A 20040-nucleotide genomic window follows, 5' to 3' on the forward strand; every position below is an offset into this window, starting at 1 on the left:
ATTAAATTTGTTTCAAGATTATAAAAGACGCACATAACGTTAGAATTTGAAGAGGACTTTATTGAGTTCTGAAGAAAATCACTCTTCTTCAAAACATTCCAAGTAGCTGAGTGGTTGTACCAAGGAGGAGAGAACGAGGCAGTGAGGTAACTAAATATTTGCCAAGTGTCAAGCACACACAGGAACCTAAATACATTTAATATGTGTCCTAATTTTACAAAATAAGAAACTGAAGCTTAGCGGTAAGAAGCATATTGTGGCCAAGTCATAGAGTCACATCGTAGAAAGAGAATGTGAACCCACATTTGAACTCCACTCTTAGGTTATCAATAATATCCAAGGGTCAGTAAATAATAATGTGGTTTTGTTTCCAAGACCCCATGTGTGCCCTCAAACTTTTTAAAATTTCATGCTCAAATTTTAAAATCTGAGATGCCAGGATAGTACTTTTCCCAAAACACTATATATTAAACTATGGAATTATGGTTAGTGAATTTGTTCATGGTCCAACCTAAAGATATTAAGCCCGTGTTCAAGCATTTGCAATAACATATGTATAAAGTTGATGCCACACTACAATCAGCAGAATAAATTTTCAACTGTCATACACAACCGAGCGATTAGAACTTCTATCTCAGAAGCAAATACATGTTATGTGAGATAAATGCCCAGCACTAGGGCTACAGGCGTCTAACGGGGAGCAATTTTCTTCTACACAAGCTACATACAACTAAATTTCCGATCCTTGGTCTACGAACCCATGGCCTTTCAGTCCATTCCCAACAGTAGCCAAGAAAGCGCATGCGATGCATAGTCATTTATGATTTGGGGTTCCGTTTCTATATAAACATGGGATAATTTTTAAGAACCTCAAAGTCCTTCAAATCCTATTAGGCTGGCAATCTACTCCTGCCAAAATAGGTTTACTGGAATTACTGAGAAAATAACCGTGAAAAGAAGATGGAGGTGAAAATCATGGCTCCAGAAAATCTGCAAGGGAAAGATAAAGAGAATCAATCCCAAATAACACTGCTTGCCTCAAAAAGAAAAAATTGCACCAAAGCTTTCTTCATTCAAGCTGTTGGTTTTGTCCCCTGTCTGCTCCCCGACATATCAGTGGGGGAGTGCAGTGAGTACATTCCCAACTCCTACTGCCAAGTTAAAATGAAAACGTTCTCAGTTTAGAAATGATTGAGGTGGTTTTCTTTAATCAAATTAGAGCAGCCAAATGTTCCTTTCAAAGGTAACTGTCTACTCTGCAGCTGTATGCAAACTACCACATCAAATGTGAGGGAAAAATAGCGATAGAACTGTGTCCTTACAGTACAGTGCTGGCTGCAGAGATGGAGAAACAAAAGCATCAGTGCGGCTAAGAACTACATTCACAGTGCGCTTCCAAGAAATATGCTGACTTCACAAACTGAGAACAATGTACTGAAACTTCTAGTATATAATTAGCTATTTGGGGAGGGGAGGAACGTGGGGGTAAATTTCCCCTTACAAACAGCTAACAAGCAATAGATACCTTGATGAGCCTCAGAGAGAAACATTAAATGACTGGCGGAGTCTTCTCACACACACACACACACACACACACACACACATCTTATAAACCTTGCTTTTTTAATTCCTATCTCCATCAAAAACATACCACACTGAATAATCTTGAATATCCAACCAGCTTCAATTAAGCTTGCAATGATTCATTTACATGCAGAACTTATTCTTTTAAATCACCAGACATGGGAAATTCCTGCAAAGAATTAATAGTGGGCTTATTTTTTTTCCACTTTGTCTCTCCTAAGAAAAATCAATTGGTTAATATTCCCAATAGATCATATTAGTTACTGCATGGTATAGGTTTATGCCAGCTGTTGGCTTTAGGGATGGTACACTAACAGTATGAAAACCTAGAATAACAATGACTTTAGATAGCCAGGCACAACAAGCAGTTGAAGATTGAGATAGTATTCTTTCTTTATTTGTAGCTCCCCCAAATTAAGGAATGTAACATAAATAGGGGAGAAGTCTATCTCACATGACTCCCATATTTTTCCAAAGCAGCTGGTTCTGAATTTTTTCATTCCTAGTAAAATATGCAGACTACTTATTACTTTGGGTCACAGGCCCTTTGGCATATCCAAATTTAAAGACTGCTGCATTAAAAACAACAAAAACAAAAACCTCCTGCAGGTTATAAGCAATTCTGAGGCCTCTCCACCCTCTACTTCATTCAGGAAAGCAAATTGAACTACAAGAAATGATGACATTTTAGTTATTCAAAAATTTATTTTAAGAAAGATATCAGATGGACTTCCAGTTCATAATGGCAGAGGTATCACAAATATTTGCCTGTAGTCTTTCTCAGATACTGCTGAAGTAAATCCATAAGTACAGACAGGTATCCTTCCCCCCACCCCGCTCTCCTCCCCCACCCTCGTCATAAAAAAGAGGAGAGTTTAGTGATTTTTCTGGATGATCAAAAATAAATAGAAGTCAGTTGGTGGAAGAAATTGATGGAGAAAGTCACCAAAGTTACAGTGGTTTCCAAAGTGCAGAACATATAATCCAGGAGACACATTAAGAAAATACTTTTTATTATAGGCATTTTAATCTCATTTCAAAATGGTTAGTTTTGTACATTTTAATATATACCTGCATATGTATTACCACTTTTATGTTCGTGAATATCAGTGGCATGCTCAAATATTTGTAATGGAATGGAAGTCACTGCCCTAGGAAAAGCTGTGAAGTCCTATTTCACAGTCATACCTACTCAGTTTTTATAAAAACTAATGGACACACAAAGCAGTAGGAGAGCAAGAGGGTTCAGACTTCCCTGCTGCTACAAACAACTCGGAACTGGACAAACATATGAAACACCTGTTTTCAGACACTGGACTATAGGTAGTATAGAACTGTGATCCCTGAGAAAAGGGAAACAAATGGGGAAATAAGCTGCCCCGGCTCTCTGCTTGGAGGCAATTTCCAGACCACAGGCACAAGGAGAAGGAACTCCCTGTGAGGCCTACAGTTTCGGTGAGTTGAGCAGGTAAGAGCTGAGAATACAAGGAAGCTGAGGTAACTAAAATTTGTGAGACAGTACTGAAGAAAGAGCTACCAGAAAAAGTGCTTCAGAAATCACATGGGAAACCGCACAAGGCCAGGCAAAAGACTGCTTCTGAGGAAAGTTGTAAACTGAATGATTCCTAGAGCTCACATAGGGCAAGAAATCTTTCTAGTTCTCAGCAGCCAAAGAACAGAAACCATAAAAGATTAATGCCTTAGCAGTGGACCTAAACTAGCCCTACAGTAAAGCCTATACTATAGCCCTCCCCGCAAAAAATAATTAAAAAGAAGCCTTGGAAGGATCAAACTGAACCACAAGTAACTTCACTGCTCATCAGAACAAAGTCCAACATCTTTAAAGAATAGAAGAAAAGCCAGCAGTGAACAATATAATATTCTCAATGTTCGGCATCCAATAAAGAAGCACCAGACATGCAGACATACAGAAAAAATATAGCCCATAACCAGGAGAAAAATCAGTCAATAGAAATAGACCCAGAAATAACAAAGATTATGGAACAGCAGACAAAGACAGTAAAGCAACTACTATAAATATTATGAATATGCTCAAAGACTTAAAGGAAAACATCAACATAATGAGGGGGGAAATTAAGAAATATTAAAAATGAATCAAATGAAGCCTGTACCAAGGTAGACTATATGGACCAAAACAAGACTTATGGAATTTTAAAAGGATTAAAATGAAATAGAATTGTTCTTGGATCACAATAGAATTCAATTAGACAGAAAAGTATTTGAAAAATCCTGTACATGTTTGGATATTTAAAAACACAAATCTAAATAATTCACAGGTCAATGAAGAAATCACCAAAATAAGGTTAAAATGTTTTGAATGCAATGAAAATGGACCTACAATATATCAAAATCTGTGGGAAGCAAACAAAGCAAAATAACTACTTTATATCAGAAGAGAAGAAGATTGCAGAAATGAGCTAGGCTTCTATCTTAAGAAACTAAAAACTTAAACACAAAGTAGGAAAAGGAAATAAAAACAATAGTAAATAACAATGGAATAGACAAATGATAGAGGAAATTAATGAAAACAAAACTGGTTTACCATCAATAAAATTGATAAGACTGTTACCTGTATTGTCAAGAAAAACAAAGGCAGAGCATACAAATTACCAATATCAGAAACAAAAAAGGAGGCATTACTACAGATTCCATAGATGTTAAAAAAACATAAGAGAATAAAGATAAACACTTTATATTAATGAATAAAAAACCTAGATGAAACATACAAATTCCTTGAAAAACATAAATCACAAAAAGTGATTCAACCTACATGGCTTCATGTCCTTTAAGGAAATACAATTTGTAATTTAAAACTTTCCCATAAAGAAAATGCTAAGTCCAGATGGCTACATTGGTAAATTCTATTAATGTTCAAGAAGGAAATAATACTAATGCTACACAAAATCTTTCAGAAAATCCTTCAGGAGCTAGAAACTTGTATCAACTCATTTTATGAGGTCAACATTATCCCCAAACCAACACCTGAGGCATTATGAAAAAAGAAAATTACATAACAACATTCTTCATAAACATAAATGGAAAAATTTTTTAGCAAAATTTCAGCAGGCAAAATTTCAAAAACAATTTTGGAAAAGAACAAAGTTGGAAAACTTACACTACCTGACTTCAAGCCATACTCTAAGTCTATAGTAATCAAAATATCGTGGCATTGGAAAAAAGACAGATATATAAACCAATGGAACAGAACAGAGTCCAGAAATAGACCCACATTTACGAGTATATGGTCAATTGATTTTTGGCAAAGATGCCAAGGAAATAAAGAAGCATAGTCTTTTCAACAAATGGGGCTAGAACAGCTGGATACCCATACAGGAAAAAAATTGAATGTTGACTCTTACCTTAAGCCACATGCAAAGATTTAACTTAAATGCATTATGGACTTAACATAAAAGCAAAAACTGTAAAATTCTAGAATATAACATATAAAGGAATCTATGTGCCTTTGGGGAAAGTAAAGATTTCTTAAATAGGATACCAAAAAAAGCACAAGCCATCAAAGAAATAATGCTAAATTAGATTTTAGAAAAATTAAAATCTTTTCTTTGAGAGACACTTAAGAAAATAAAAAGGCAATATAAAAGACATTCCAGAATGTAGAAATGCAACAAAATAACCCAGTTTTTAATATGTTTTTTATTTATTTTAGAGAGAGGAGAGGGAGAGAGGGATAGAAACATAGATAAGAGAGAAACATCGATCAGCTGTCTCCTGCATGCCCCTACTGGGGACTGAACTCACAACCTGGGTATGTGCCCTGACCAGGAATGGAACCAATGACCTTCTGGTGCACCCCGTTTTTAAACACTTAACTTCCCAAAGAAGGTAAGAGAATGAACAATAAGCAAATGAAAATATGGTCAACATTAGTCATTAGGTAAATGCAAATTAAAACCACAATGTGATATCAGTTCACACCTAAAATACAATGGTTAAAATTTAAAAGGCTGACAATACCCTAACTATTGCCTAGGATACAAATCAAATAAAGGTTTTATATTGCTGGTGGAGATATAAAATGGTAGACCAGTTTGGAAAAGACTGCAGTTTTTTTTAAATTAAACATACATCTGCCATATTAGCCAACAAACCACTTCTAAGTATTTACCCAGATGAAATGAAAGCACATCATACCAACACAAAGATCTGTACATGAATGAATGTTCATAGCCATTTTATTTACAATAACCCCAAACTGGAAGCATCACAAGTAACATCAATAGGTGAATAAACATATTGTGGCAAATGTATATAATGGAAAAGAAGGAATTACTGAAACAGTCAGCAACATGAATGAACCTCAGAAATATTTGTGAAAGTCAGGTACAAAAGAACACAATACTCTTCAACCCCATGTACATGAAACTCTAGAAAGGACAGATATCTAATAATAGAAAGAACATTAGTGGTTGTCAGGGGTCCAGGTGAGGAAGAGGATAGGGGCTTGAGGGAACTTTTGGGGTAAGAGAAATGTCTTACATCTTAATCATGATGGTGGTTATATGGGTGTATAAATTTGTCAGAACTCATAAAAAAACAGTCTTAAAATGGATGTCTTTACTGTATAGAAGTTATATCTCAATAAACTTAATTTTTTTAAAAAGCAAAAGGCTATCTAAAACATCATCAGACATTTCAGTAATCTAGCAATAAGAAAAACAATAGTTAAAAACTAAACACTGACTAAACCAGAGATAATTTGGAGAACTTCATAAAAATGTAGAGCAATTCAAGGATATGTTACACCCATGTAAATAGGATAGGATGCTTTAAAAAAACAAAATAAGGGAACAAAAAAAGAAGGGTGTTTTGAGGTTAAAATAACCGTCAAAAGGGTGAGTTTATTAGATGTTTGGAAAGTAATATAAAAGATTTCTATAGCATATAGAGTAAAGCAAAACCAAATAAAATAGTTAGAAAATAGAGGAAAAGAAGGTAAGACACATAGAGGTCCAATCTGTGAGATTGAACTCTGACACTCAGAAGTCCCAAACTGAAAGATGGAAAGTCTACCTAACAGGAGAACGTCAGAAAGAAAGAAGAGAATAGAGAGAAAGAAGCAATTTTTAAAAATAAAATAAATTAATCTGTACAGAGAGAGATCCCACGAAATGCCCAGCAAATGGAATTTTAAAAAGCATCATACCTAGACACATATTTCTGAAGAACATAGCAGCTCCCAGACAAAAAAGTGATGAAAAATTAATTAGAAAATCATGCTGGCAGATGATTACTCAACGACACACTTTATACAGAGAGAACAACAGTGTTTAGGTTCTGTGGTAAATTTTTTCATCCTGGACTTCTAAAAACAGTCACACCATAATCAAATGTGAAGGACAATAAAGATGTTTCCAAATAAGTAAGGGTTCCAAAAGTTTATCTTCTATACACAATTCCTTAGAAAATTACTCACAAATGTACACTAGCAAAACAAGGGTGTGAACCACTGAAAAGAACGAGCCATGATGCAGGAATGAGTGGCTCCAACCCAGAGGAGCAGACCAAAAAGACCCAGGAAGACAACTGGCCATCAGGCCCAGTAAATAAACAGCCCAGAGTACACCAAAACATCAAAGAAACTTCAGGAAATGAGATAAGTCAATAGAAATAGATGGTATGATGAAGAGTTTGGAAAAAAAAGTTTAGGCTGTGATAATGGCAAACTGTGAAAGAAAAAAATACTAAGGCAATTATAGACTCCAGGAAAAAGAAAACTACAAGAAAGCCATGGTCTGAATAAGACCATGTAAAATAGGTTATAATTTTTTTCATTATTATTATTTTAAATATATTTTGTTGATTTTTTACAGAGAGGAAGGGAGAAGGATATAGAGTTAGAAACATTGATGAGAGAGAACTATCGATCAGCTGCCTCCTGCACACCACCTACTGGGGATGTGCCCACAACCAAGGTTCATGCCCTTGACCAGAATCGAACCTGGGACCCTTCAGTCCGCAGGCCAACACTCTATCCACTGAGCCAAACCATTTAGGGCATAGGTTTATAATTTTTCAAAAAGCGATGCAGAATAACAAAACAGAATCTAGATGTCTGTATTTAAGAAAGTGCTTCCTATGACCTCATAGCATTGTACGATTGGGCCTGCAATTGTGGTTGTAGAACTGAGGCAACTGTTTAACAACTTCAGTAAGGTACCTGATAGAAGTTCTGATGTTAAAGGGAGTATAGAGCTGGAAGAAAGACTAGGGAGATAAAATATTCTTCCTCTTACTAAATGGAAAATCAAGAGACCTGCCCAAAGTGCAAGAACAAAAATATGATGCTTAAATATAAAATTGTATTTATATTGTTACATTTAAAATTATTATATGAAATAAAAACATCCCTATCTAACAAAAGTTGAAGGAGATGAATAGGGAGTAGTATTGATGAGCTAAATATCCATCTTTCAGAGTAGGGAATCAATAGATATTACCTGAAGTTTCAATATCAAGAAATAGAGCATAGCACATTATCTAGACTTACGGAGGAAACTACCAGAAACACCAAAACCGGTTAAAACATGTTGTATCTGAGTACTGGGAATAGGAATGGTTGGGCAGGAACCTTGCTTTTTTATTATAAAACCCTTGGTACTAATCACTAAATACTAATGTCATGATTACAAGTTCTTTTAACACTCGTTCCAACAAGAGATACTGTATGTCCCCTCCCCTGAATCTCTGAACTCACTTTAACCAACAGCACGTGGCAGAAATGACATTACCTGTTCCTGGGAACACTGCCTGGTTTTTGGAGCCAGGAGGCAGCATGTAAGTCCAACTACTTTGAAGCCTTGATGCTGAGAGGAAGCCTGGGCCACATGGAGAGGCAAGGTACAGGTGCTTTGGTCCACAGCCCCAGCCCAGGACCCAGCCCAGGTCCCAGCCTTCATCAAGCTATGCATGTGAAACCCAGTCTTCTTTTTTTTTTTTCTTTTATAGACAGGTATATCACCTCAGCATGAATATCAATTAAATGTACAAAGTGTCAATTAATATTTGACAAAGGAGTTTCCATGTTGTCTTCTCTTCTGGTTAACATGCAATATGTGGATGTCTTGTGGCTGAGGGGTTTTTGTGGGGGTTGCTGGACAGTATATACAATATGGCTAATGACCTCGTCCTTTCCTCTAACCAAGCACACTGTCCTTTCCTCTTTAGTATGATGGTTTAGTGATGAAAATTCTACATCTGGGTAACATACTTGTGGCTCGTCAGGTGTTCGGCAGATATTAAAAAAGCACCGTGCACCATGGTAACAACACTTGTAGCGGGTGTCATGCACAATATTGAGCCTGGTGGGAGAAATGCTGTATGCTGTTGTAACTGCATGTTGGCTAGAGCCTGTTGGTATTGGAAAATGCCAGTGTTAAAGACTGCGGTGGCACCGTTGGTTTTTTCAAGAGCAGGCCTCTTTGGTAATGGAGGAAGTACAGCTTGAGGAATTCCCAGGTCAAAGGTTGCCTTGAGGGGTCCCTTCAGTGATTTGACAGCCACTTGAGTCATGGCAGCTGCGGTGGCTGCAGCAGCACAGGCTGGTTGACCTGGCATTGGGCAGCCTTGATCTTGGCTTGCGGATGTGCGAGAGGATGAAAGTATTTGCACTTTTCCCGAGAGCATCTCCCTTTGATGTAATCCATACACACGGTGACGGTGTTGTCATTGGTGTCAATCATTGTGCTGTCAGCAGGATGAGCAAACCGACAATCGTTTTCTCCTCGGTTGCAATTGCCACGCTGGTACTGTCCACATACCTCAAGTCTGTCCGCATTAATTTTTGTGCTGCAGCTGCAGCAGCTGCAGGGATAGGGACCCCAGGGTTCCCGTAACCAACATGGGTGCAGTTGGCAAGATCTCTGCTGGAACCAGGCTTGGGGAGACAGGTCCCAGGTAGGGATTAAAGGCTGCTGATGTATTGGTGGCTAAGCTGGGTGCAACTGAAAACGTTGGTACAGGTTGTAATGAGGCACCTGGCAGCATGGCATTGGCTAGTTGCATTTGCTGGGCCAACATGGCCATGTTTTTCTGCTGAATCAAGTTATTGCGCCTATTTATCTCCAACTGTGTTTTCAAGTGTGGGGGTGGGTGCAGATCTTTGCAGTTCTCCCTGGAGCAACGACCTTTCAATGAATCAAAGCAGGTGATTACTCGTCCATTTTCAACTTGGCAGCTTTTCGAAGGATGTGCAAATTTACAGTCTGTGTCTGGCCGTGAGCAAGTCCCCCTTTGGAACTCTCTCCATATTTCCAGTGTTAGCCATTTTGTGTCCCGAATCGGTGCGACAGTAACAGGCATGTTTGGATTTTACAGGTAGTTAAATTTTTCAGTGAAACCAACAAACCCAACCCCCCCTCAAAAACAAAACAAAACAAAAACTACTACCTAAAAAAATGCTGAACTGATAAAACTGTAAAATGATGATGAAAATGTCCCCTCCAAAATACGTTTCCCCCACTCCCTGCCTTAAAAGTACATGGAAAAATGTGTTGTTGATATCAAGGAAAAGATCTCCCACTAGAAATTCACAGCATGAAACTGTTAATTCAAAGAGGTTTTGGTGTTTGTTTTAGAGAAATCCTAGATCTTAAGTAGATGAACGTTTAAAAGGAGGGCCTGGAAGCAGCCTTGTGCTCTCAGTAACCCCTTCCCAGTGCCAATTTTAAGCCCAAAATGCAAGCATGAAACCGTGGCAGGGAGGGTGGATGTGCTGTCGTCACAGTCTAGCTGGCAGCAAGCAAGGCAAAAATCAGAGACTGCTCTAGAAGTGGTTCCAAGCGGCAGAGACATCAGGAAAGGCACTTCTTAGTACCAACCTCTCACATTTTTTTTTTTCACCAGCAGCCCGACTGCCCATCCGAGTGCCCACGGCATTGTGGGAGTCCGGATTCCGAGATGCCGGAGATGGCAAATTGAACTTGTCAGCGCCCAGTCACGGGAGCATGGTGAGCGCCACAACTCATTCAGCTGCAGTCGAAACCCAGTCTTGATAGTGAGAACATCTCAGGACGAGTCAACCCCTCAGCTGCTGTGTCATTTCCAGTTGAAGCCTTCCATACCATGGGGCAGAGATACACCATTCTCATTGTGCTTTGTCTGAATTCCCCACCCTGGGAAACCTTGAGCATAAGAAAATGCTTGTCTTAAGCCCCTAAATTTTGGAATAATTTACTACACAGCAACATTAACCAAGAACAAGTACTTTAACAGAAAAGCACGATTACTTTAGATTTTTTAAAAATGCAAACAAATCCCTTGGTCCTCTAGTAACGCCTTGTAATATAGCTGACAATTGGCTGGGAACACCACAAATTTTCATTCGGTTCCGTTCCGTTCCATTCTATTCTGTTCTGTTCTATTCTATTCCATTCCTCCCTTCTTTTTCTTTTTTTCCTTTTCTTTCTTTCCTTCCTTCTTTATTAATATTGCTCTTTATAACTGGTCATGACTAAGTAATATCAGACTCCTTAGAAGATTACAATCAACCAATCTAAGCAGAGAATGAAGGTGGTTGGAATGGTAGCACCAAATAGTAGTATTGGGGCAAGGTTCATGATGGGACTGGCCATGTGGGCCTCATGACTTATAAGGACAAATGTAGCTATTTATACAGGGCTTTACACCTTGTGTCAAATTCTTGAGGACAGTGATTTTCCACCGGTGTGCTGCAATAATTTTTTAAACATGCAATACCTGACTATTTAATCAGAGGCATTGACCTCTTTTCCCTAAGGTTGTCAAATAAAAAAAGTGACAACAGCCAAGACAACAGCTGTCTGGTGTGTATGAATCAAAATTATACCTGTTTTTTTTTTTTGTCAGATCAGCAAAATATACATTTTTTTTGATGTGCCACTGAATTTTAGTAGTTTATGTGTGTCATGATAAAAAAAAAAAAGGTTGAAAATTGCTGCTTTAGGAAACGTATGTTAGTCAATCTCTCTTACAGAATTTCACCACCCAGAGAATTTGAAACCGTCTTAAAATTTCCACCAAAATATCTAAATCAATTCTGCCACAAATGATAGGACCACCTAAAATATCACTTAATATTGTTTGTTTAAAATTATATTCAGAATTTAATGAAACATCAGTGGATGAATTAGCTTAGAAAGGATATACTTAGTGTCCAATCTACTCACTAATCATTAAATTATTCAATAGCTCCTAAATCCAATTTCAGAATCCAATTTACTATCATAGTAGAGACCTACATAATCTTCTAAAGAGTTTTAAATGCAATAGCAAGGAGTGAATAAAAAATAACATTTTTACTGTCAAGAAAATTTTTGTAATAGAGTAATCTTTAGTTATAGTTTAACTATTCTCTCAGTCACTCAACAGATATTTATAGAACTGTATGTCAGGCATTGTTCTAGATTTTAAGGATAAAGCAGTGAACAAAACAAAAATTCCTTCCCTCATAGAGCTTATGTTTTAATGGGTAGCCTACATGCTATATTAATTTATGCATTACTTCATATTGACATGGTAGGCAAAATGGACAATGTAAAGATGTGCTACTGTAAAGTTCTCAAGAATAAGAAATCAGACAACCTTACCATTTTATTATTATGGAACTAAAAGAATGGCACTGAGGACCTTCTTTATATGCCAGCATTTTCATCTATATCTCCAGTTCTCAGATTTTGAAGTGTAAGAAATTTCAGATACACAGGGTGGGGCAAAAATAGGTTTCCTGTTGTTCACATGGAAAATAATATATTAATAAATAATAATGCAAGAATAAACTGTTTTGTATACTTACAACTATAAACTACTTTTGCCACCCTGTCCATAGCAATTCCAGGTTCTGAAGCCATGTTTCATCTTCACCAAGTTGCATTTCTCACCTCTACCTCAACTTAACTCATCTTCTGCTACCTTCTTCTCTCCTTTTAATGAGTATATGTGGTCCCTTCATGTCACAAAATACATCTCTAGACCATTCTGTATTTGCCTAATGACAGAATTATTTCTTAATTTTATTTCATCAACTAAAGCGGGGAAAAACTAATTTTTCATGAACAAAGATGCTACCCTTGACTAATCTCAAAAGTCCTGTTTCTCTAGGATTAGGAATTGGTATCAGTGGTCAACCATGCTCTTACATAGTTCTCTTTGAGATCAATGCCATCTCTCTAAACAGCCAACTTTTAAGGAGTAAAGAGTAATGCCTCCGAAATAGCATTTTTTTAAAAAATATATTTTTATTGATTTCAGAGAGGAAGGGAGAGAGAAAGGGAGATAGAAACATCAATGATGAGAGAGAATAATCGATCGGCTGCCTCCCGTAAGCCCCTACCCAGGCAAGTGTTCCTGACCGGAACCGAACCCGGGACCCTTCAGTCCCCAGGCCAATGCTCTATCCACTGAGCCAAAGCAGCCAGGGCACAGCCTTTTTTCTCTTTGTAAAAACTAACTGGTTTAGTAAAGAACCAAACTGGTATTACCAACGCCAAGTTCTAGACTAATGATTAATAGTTAGCTAAATAACCACCGATTAAATCTCATGAACTTAAAATAATTTGTAATGACTAGCAGGATATCAAAACTTTTCTTTTGTGTCTTAATGTGTAAAAAGGTGTTATTTCAAAGAAGGGATTCTTTACCTGTTCTTTAAGAGAATTTCCATATTTTAATACACTTCATTCATGATTAGCTCTGGGAGGCTGTTCTAGCCCAATCTCTAATCAGTCTCTTGGTTTCTCATGGCACAACAAGAAAACATACCATTTTTACCCAAGGCTATTTAATAACTTCTTTAAGTGATTCTACAGGGTTGGAATGTAGACGACATCACCTAAATCTCCCAACTTACCATTCTGTTTCTTGTGTTCCACTAATAAGTTTTAAAATGTATTGGTCAGAACCAATAACCTAAAGTATGAAAGTCTGCCCTTGAAATGCAAAGATGTTGGTTGTTTACCCTGTTCTGTTGCAGAATAGGTGTTAACTGTTAACCCAACTTTATGCTTTATATCTTCTAAAAAGAAAGCATTTTAGGCAAAGTAAATGTTTCCTACTAACCATTAGGAATATCTAAAAGAAATTATGGCATTGCTTAGCAATAAAAAGCAGCAAAGAAAAAAGATGCAGTATCCTCCACCCTTATCCATAGGGGATAGATTCCAAGACCCCCAGTGGATGTCTGCAACCATGGATACTATCGAACCCTATATATACTATATTTTTGTTAAATATTCATCCCTAAAGTTTAACTTACATATTAGGCAGAGCAAGAGATTAACAACAATATTAAACAGAACAATTATTACAATACACTAAATAAAAATTATGTGAATGTGGTCTCTCTCTCTCTCAAAATATGTTATTGTACTATACTCACCCCTCTTCCTCTTGTGACGATGTAAGATCATAAAATGCCTACATGATGAGATGAAGTGAAATGAATGATGTAGCAGCCTCAGTATACAATTTTTTCCCTCTTATTAACTTGAGAACATTTACTTTTTCACTTAAAGGAAACATTTTACGGCTTCTCTTTGGCATATCTGAATTGTCATCATCACTACTCTTGTGCTTTGGGGCCATTAGTAAATAGAATAAGGGTGACCTGAACATAAACACTGCAATACCGTGACAATCTACCTGATAATCAAGACAGCTACTAGGCAACTAAAGGTTGGGGAGCACATACAGCGTGGGGACACTGGACAAAGGGATGATTCACATCCCAGGTTGGAGGACTCAAGACTTCATCTGGCTACTCAGAACTGCGCAGGATTTAAAAGTTCTGAATTGTTTATTCTTGGAATTTTCCATTCTGTATTTTCAGACGGTGGTTGACCGCTGGTAACTGAAACCACTAAAGACAAAACTGCGGATAAGGGGGGGGGGGGCTACTGTATCTCACTACATATTAGTGGTCCTGAAAGAAAACTTTTTTCTTTGTGGACAGATGTTCTTGCTGACTTCAATACAGAGTACATGGAATGAAATTTCAAGTCACGTGGCAGTTATGCCATAAGAAGAGCCTCAGAAAATTAATAAGCAGAAATTCCAATGTGTGGCATAAAAAGGAATAATTCTGTTTGAGATTTTAAAATTTAAAAAAGAGGAGAAAGAACAAGCAAGGAATTCAACTCTCCTTTGAGTTAATCTGAATAGTGAAACACAAAAGAAATCCTCAAGCTCCCACCCATCCTGACAATGTTCTCAGGGGCACTGTGTCCTCAGACCCTCCTACAATAAATCTGTTAATGAATAGCATACAGATTGGGTAAATGGGATGCCAACTACCAAGATTAAAGACTGTATTTTACTATTATTAATATAAATCCAATACACATCTTTTCAGAAACACCTAGCTCCATTCATACTTTAACACTGTGTAGGGATGGAGTACTTCCAATCAGCAATACAGATATCTGTATACATGTCAGTTTCCTCCACAAAATTATAAACTACTTGAGGAGAGGAATTCCTGTTGTTAATAATACCTTATATCTGTATAATAGTTCATCTTTCTATACATAATTTTATTTGATCACTGCAATGCTCTAAGGTCAAAAGAGTAGTAGTAATCCCTATTATGGAGAAAACCACAGTTAAGAGACATAAGGAATTTATCTAGATCACTCAGTTAATAGATGGAAGAATGAGGATAGAATCAAAGCATTCTAACTCCTTTACAAACATCCACAAGGAACCTCCACAGCTTCAGCAATGATCAGCTTGTTTCATCTATACCTCATTTTGAAATAAACTCTAGACCAGGGGTCCTCAAACTACGGCCCACCCACATACAAATACAAATATTGTATTTGTTCCCGTTTTGTTTTTTTACTTCAAAATAAGATATGTGCAGTGCGCATAGGAATTTGTTCATAGTTTTCTTTTAAACTATAGTCCGGCCCTCCAACGGTCTGAGGGACAGTGAACTGGCCCTCTGTTTAAAAAGTTTGAGGACCCCTGCTCTAGACCTAATACCATTTTTTTGGTAAACATTTCAAGATGTAGGTACTTTCTGTGATCACTGTCAGTTACTTTTAATAAAATACTGAGTATAGCAGATAATCAATCAATACTTATTGCCCTAACAGGTTTGGCTCAGTGGGTAGAGCATCGGCCTGTGGACTCAAGGGTCCCAGGTTCGATTCCGGTCAAGGGAATGCACCTTGGTTGCTGGCACATCCCCAGTGGGGAGTGTGCAGGAGGCAGCTGATCGATGTTTCTCTCTCATCAATGTTTCTAACTCTCTATTCCCCTCCCTTTCTCTCTGTAAAAAATCAATAAAATATATTTTTTTAAAAAAATAAAATAAATACTTATTGAATATTATAGAACTTAAATGTGCTTTCAAACATTGTTACTCAATTCTGACCAAAAAATAAAAAAAGAAATCAGTTCTGAATTCCTAGATAGCACATACTCATTCATTCATTCACTCATTCACAAATATTTATTGTGAGCTATAAGATGCCAGCCACCATATTAAGTGCTTGGGGACAAGAAACAAGAAAACTCCCATACAAGCATAAGCTGAAGGAATTCACTACCAAATCAGTATTATAAGATATGTTAAAGGTACTTCTTGAAAAAAAAGAAAAAATAAAAAATTATAGTAAAATGGCAATAATTACATAAAGTAATCAATAATTACTTTAAATGTAAATCAATTAAAGGCTCCAATCAAAAGATCCAGGGTGGCCAAATGAATAAGAAAACAAGATCCACCTATATGTGTCTATAAGAGACCCACTTCAGGCCGAAAGACACACACAGACTGAAGTAAAGGGATGGAAAAAGATACTTAATGCAAACGTGGGGGAAAAGCTAGGATAGCAATAGTTATATCAGACAAAATAGACTTTAAAACAAATACTGTAACAAGAGAAAAGGAAGAACCCAGCCATTCCACTTCTGGGTATTTATCAGAAGAAATCCAAAACATTAATTCAAAAAGATGTATGTATCCTTATGTTCATTGCAACATTATTTACAATGGCCAAGATATGGCAGCAACCTAAGTGTCCATCAACAGATGAGTGGATAAAGAAGTGGATAAAGAAGTTCTATAATATTCAATAAGTATTTATTTTTATGGCTGAGGCATATTCCTTTGTACAAAGGAATATGCCTCAGCCATAAAAAAAGGATGAAATCTTACCATCTGCAACAACATCAACGGACCTAGAGGGCATTATGCTAAGAAAAGTGTCAGACAGAGAAAGACAAATACCGCATGATTTTACTTATGTGTGGAATCTAAAAAATAAAATAAAACAGAAACAAAAATCATAGACACAAAGAACATTACATATGTACAAAGGAATATGCCTCAGCCATAAAAAAAGGATGAAATCTTACCATCTGCAACAACATCAACGGACCTAGAGGGCATTATGCTAAGAAAAGTGTCAGACAGAGAAAGACAAATACCGCATGATTTTACTTATGTGTGGAATCTAAAAAATAAAATAAAACAGAAACAAAAATCATAGACACAAAGAACATTTTGATGGTTGCCAGACAAGAGGGAAATGGAGATTGGCTTTCGGGGACGGGGGGGTGTGAAAAAGAGGAAGGGATTAAGATGTGCAAATTGCCAGTTATGAAAACAGTCAGGGAGATGTAAAGTATAGCATAGGGAATATAGTCAATAATATTATAATTACTACATATGGTGTCAGATGGGTTGTAATAACTATGTATGGTGTCAGATGGGTACTAGACTTATCAGAGTGATCATTCTAAAGCTATATAAATGTCTAATCACCATGCTGTACACCTGAAACTACTATAATATTGTATGTCAACTATAATAAAAAAATTTAAAAAAATTTTAAACATAAGAAATCAGTCCTTTCTTTAAGGGACCCTGCATTCAACTGTCCTAAGTGTGCACTGCATGCACATACATACATGTACACACACACACACACCTACCACATATGTGTTGAGACTAGAATTAGTTCAGGCTGGAAGAATACTTCTGAACTAAACCTACCAGTTTGTCAAGATGGAATTCAAATTCTCCATACACAAATTATGAAAAGACATAGAAGACAAAGTTTAATGGGATTTAGTATCTTGACATTCTTTTAGAAATTATTAGGAAAGTTTTACTTAATTCTGCTCCTCCTAAGAGTTTTTCCAGTATAGAAAGCCAATGATACTAAAATTAGTGGGGGAAAATAAAAGTAAAAGAATTCAAGCAATTGATTAAAATGTATTCCTTACATTCTTACATTTAAAAATGTTCAAATCATTTTCAACCTTTACTGAATGTGTGCATGTTTCCTAATGTTAATGTCGTCTTTACAGTATATGGAATTAAGTGCAAGACTGTACAGTTCATTAACTATGGGAATGACTTAAATTTAAAACTTTCTTTAATATAAACTATATTGGAGTAAAACAAAATGAAATGTTCTCTGTTCAGTACTCTTTATTCTTCCCAGGAACCAAATAAGTGTAATCCAATATACAGATCCATTTCCCCCCCTTTATCTGATACTCCTTAGTATTAACATTCATGTGATGGAAACACTCCATATAGTTCCCACCTTAATAACTGGACCTCCTTCCATTATTCATGCATTCTTAATTTCATTTTATTTCCAATGGATGCAGAATGTAAACAGCCATGACCACAAGATACATCCTGTCTCAAGGGCTTACAATTGGGGTATGGAAGGGTAGAGGATCAGAAGAGGGTGGCTAAAAGGAAGATGAACATTTTATCTTTTATAACAGACATAATAATATATAGGGGCAGAGATATACTCAGTGTCATAAAGCAGAAGTTTTATCAAAAGGAGGTACTAAGGAATATACCACCAAAGGAAAATGAAAGTGGCAACAGAGCTTGGCCATGAAGGATGGATAGCATTTCAACAGGTGGAAACAGTGGTACAGGGAGGGGCACTGCTGGAGATTAGGCCCAATTAAAGTCACAGAGGTGTATTTGAAGATGGCGGCGCAGGTACTCACAGCCTCCCACAATCACATCAAAATTACAAGTAAAATACAGAACAACCATTATCCAGAACTGCTGGAAAGCTGGCTGAATGGAAATCCTACAACCAGGGAAGTAAAGAAGAAAACACACTGAGACTGGTAGGAGGTGCTGAGGCATGGATCACGCTGGTCTGGCACCCACATGTGCAGCTTTTTTAACTGGGAGGGAGATCTCTGCGGATGCTGCCCGGAGGAGCCAGCCCCACACCAGCCCCCTAGCCCAGGGTCCCAGAGCTAGGAAAAGAAGTCCCTACTGTCAGTAAGAACTATGGGCTATAAAAACCAGTGTGGATTGGGGCTCAGTGACACAGAGGCTGCTGGAGACCCAGCTGTTCCTCTTAAAAGGCCGGCACCACAAACTGAACTTACAAGGTCCTGCTTCCTCTGAGTTCCACCACCAGAGCGAGGTTCAGACACATACGAGGAGGAACTGGATTGTCTGGCACGGAGCAGGAACTTGGGGACAGTTTTCTCCAGATGGAGGTGCTTGCAGGGATCATTGTTCCTATGCTGGGACCTCCCAGGACACAGGGCTGACTGGCAGCCATTTCTGTTTGCTCCACCCTTGTGATTCCCTAAGACCCTGCCTCATCCAATTTACAACCCCACCCACGCTGTGAGCAGCAGCTTTTGCATATGAATGGCCTTTCCTTGCTTAGGCTAAAATCTCTGCAACAAGCGGCAGCTGGGTTAGGTAGTTCCAAACCTATCAATAAAAGGCCTGAGACCTGGCACCAGCAGCAGCCTGCCTTGCTTGACAGCTGGGCCTCATCTAGGCACTTCCAAACCCAATACAAAGAGGAGGAATCTGCAGATCTCTCTGTAGCTCCTGCTGAGTGGCCCCAAGCAGTGGCTGACTTTGCACCTCCCTGGAGACCCAAGAGCCAATGTACCCAGTAGTTACTGTCAGACCATACCAGATTACAACTCTACACATCCATAAGCAACACACTCAAGGGGTAGACTCAATGAACACCAAAGTCCCACTGAAGCAAGTCCTGCTCCATAGAGGTATCTCCTACACAGCAGCTCTCCCAATGTAGTAGCAGCTGGTCCTCACAGCCAATTTGCCTGGAGGTCAATTGCTCCCAGTAACACCAAAGGCAATCAAGTCTCAACTACAACAAGACGGTGCTCACAACTCACAAAGGGGTGCACCTAGAGCTCCCAGCTCAGATGACTGAGGAGGCTGAGCCACTGGGCCCTCTAGAACACCTACTATACAAGGCTACTCTACTAACTCAAGGAGACATAGCAGCTCTACCCAATACATAGAAATAAATACAGGGAAGCAGCCAAAATGCAGAGACAAAGAAACATGTCACAAATGAAAGATATGGAAGAAAGCAAAATACTGGATACAGAGTTCAAAACCACGGTTAGGTTACTCAAGAATCTTCTAGAAACCTCTCCAAAAAATGGAAAAGG

General features: G+C 37.7%; 1 protein-coding gene and 1 pseudogene across 1 annotated transcript in view; both read right to left on the bottom strand.

The window, feature by feature from the left end:
- CDK6 (cyclin-dependent kinase 6) overlaps positions 1-20040 on the bottom strand; it is a 205728-nt gene that overhangs the window by 175184 nt on the left and 10504 nt on the right. The gene's annotated exons all lie outside the window — the stretch shown is intronic.
- LOC102756854 lies at positions 8815-10316 on the bottom strand (annotated as a pseudogene).

This window comes from Myotis davidii, unplaced genomic scaffold, assembly GCF_000327345.1.
Source record: "Myotis davidii unplaced genomic scaffold, ASM32734v1 scaffold187, whole genome shotgun sequence".
In the NCBI taxonomy this organism is placed as follows: domain Eukaryota; kingdom Metazoa; phylum Chordata; class Mammalia; order Chiroptera; family Vespertilionidae; genus Myotis; species Myotis davidii.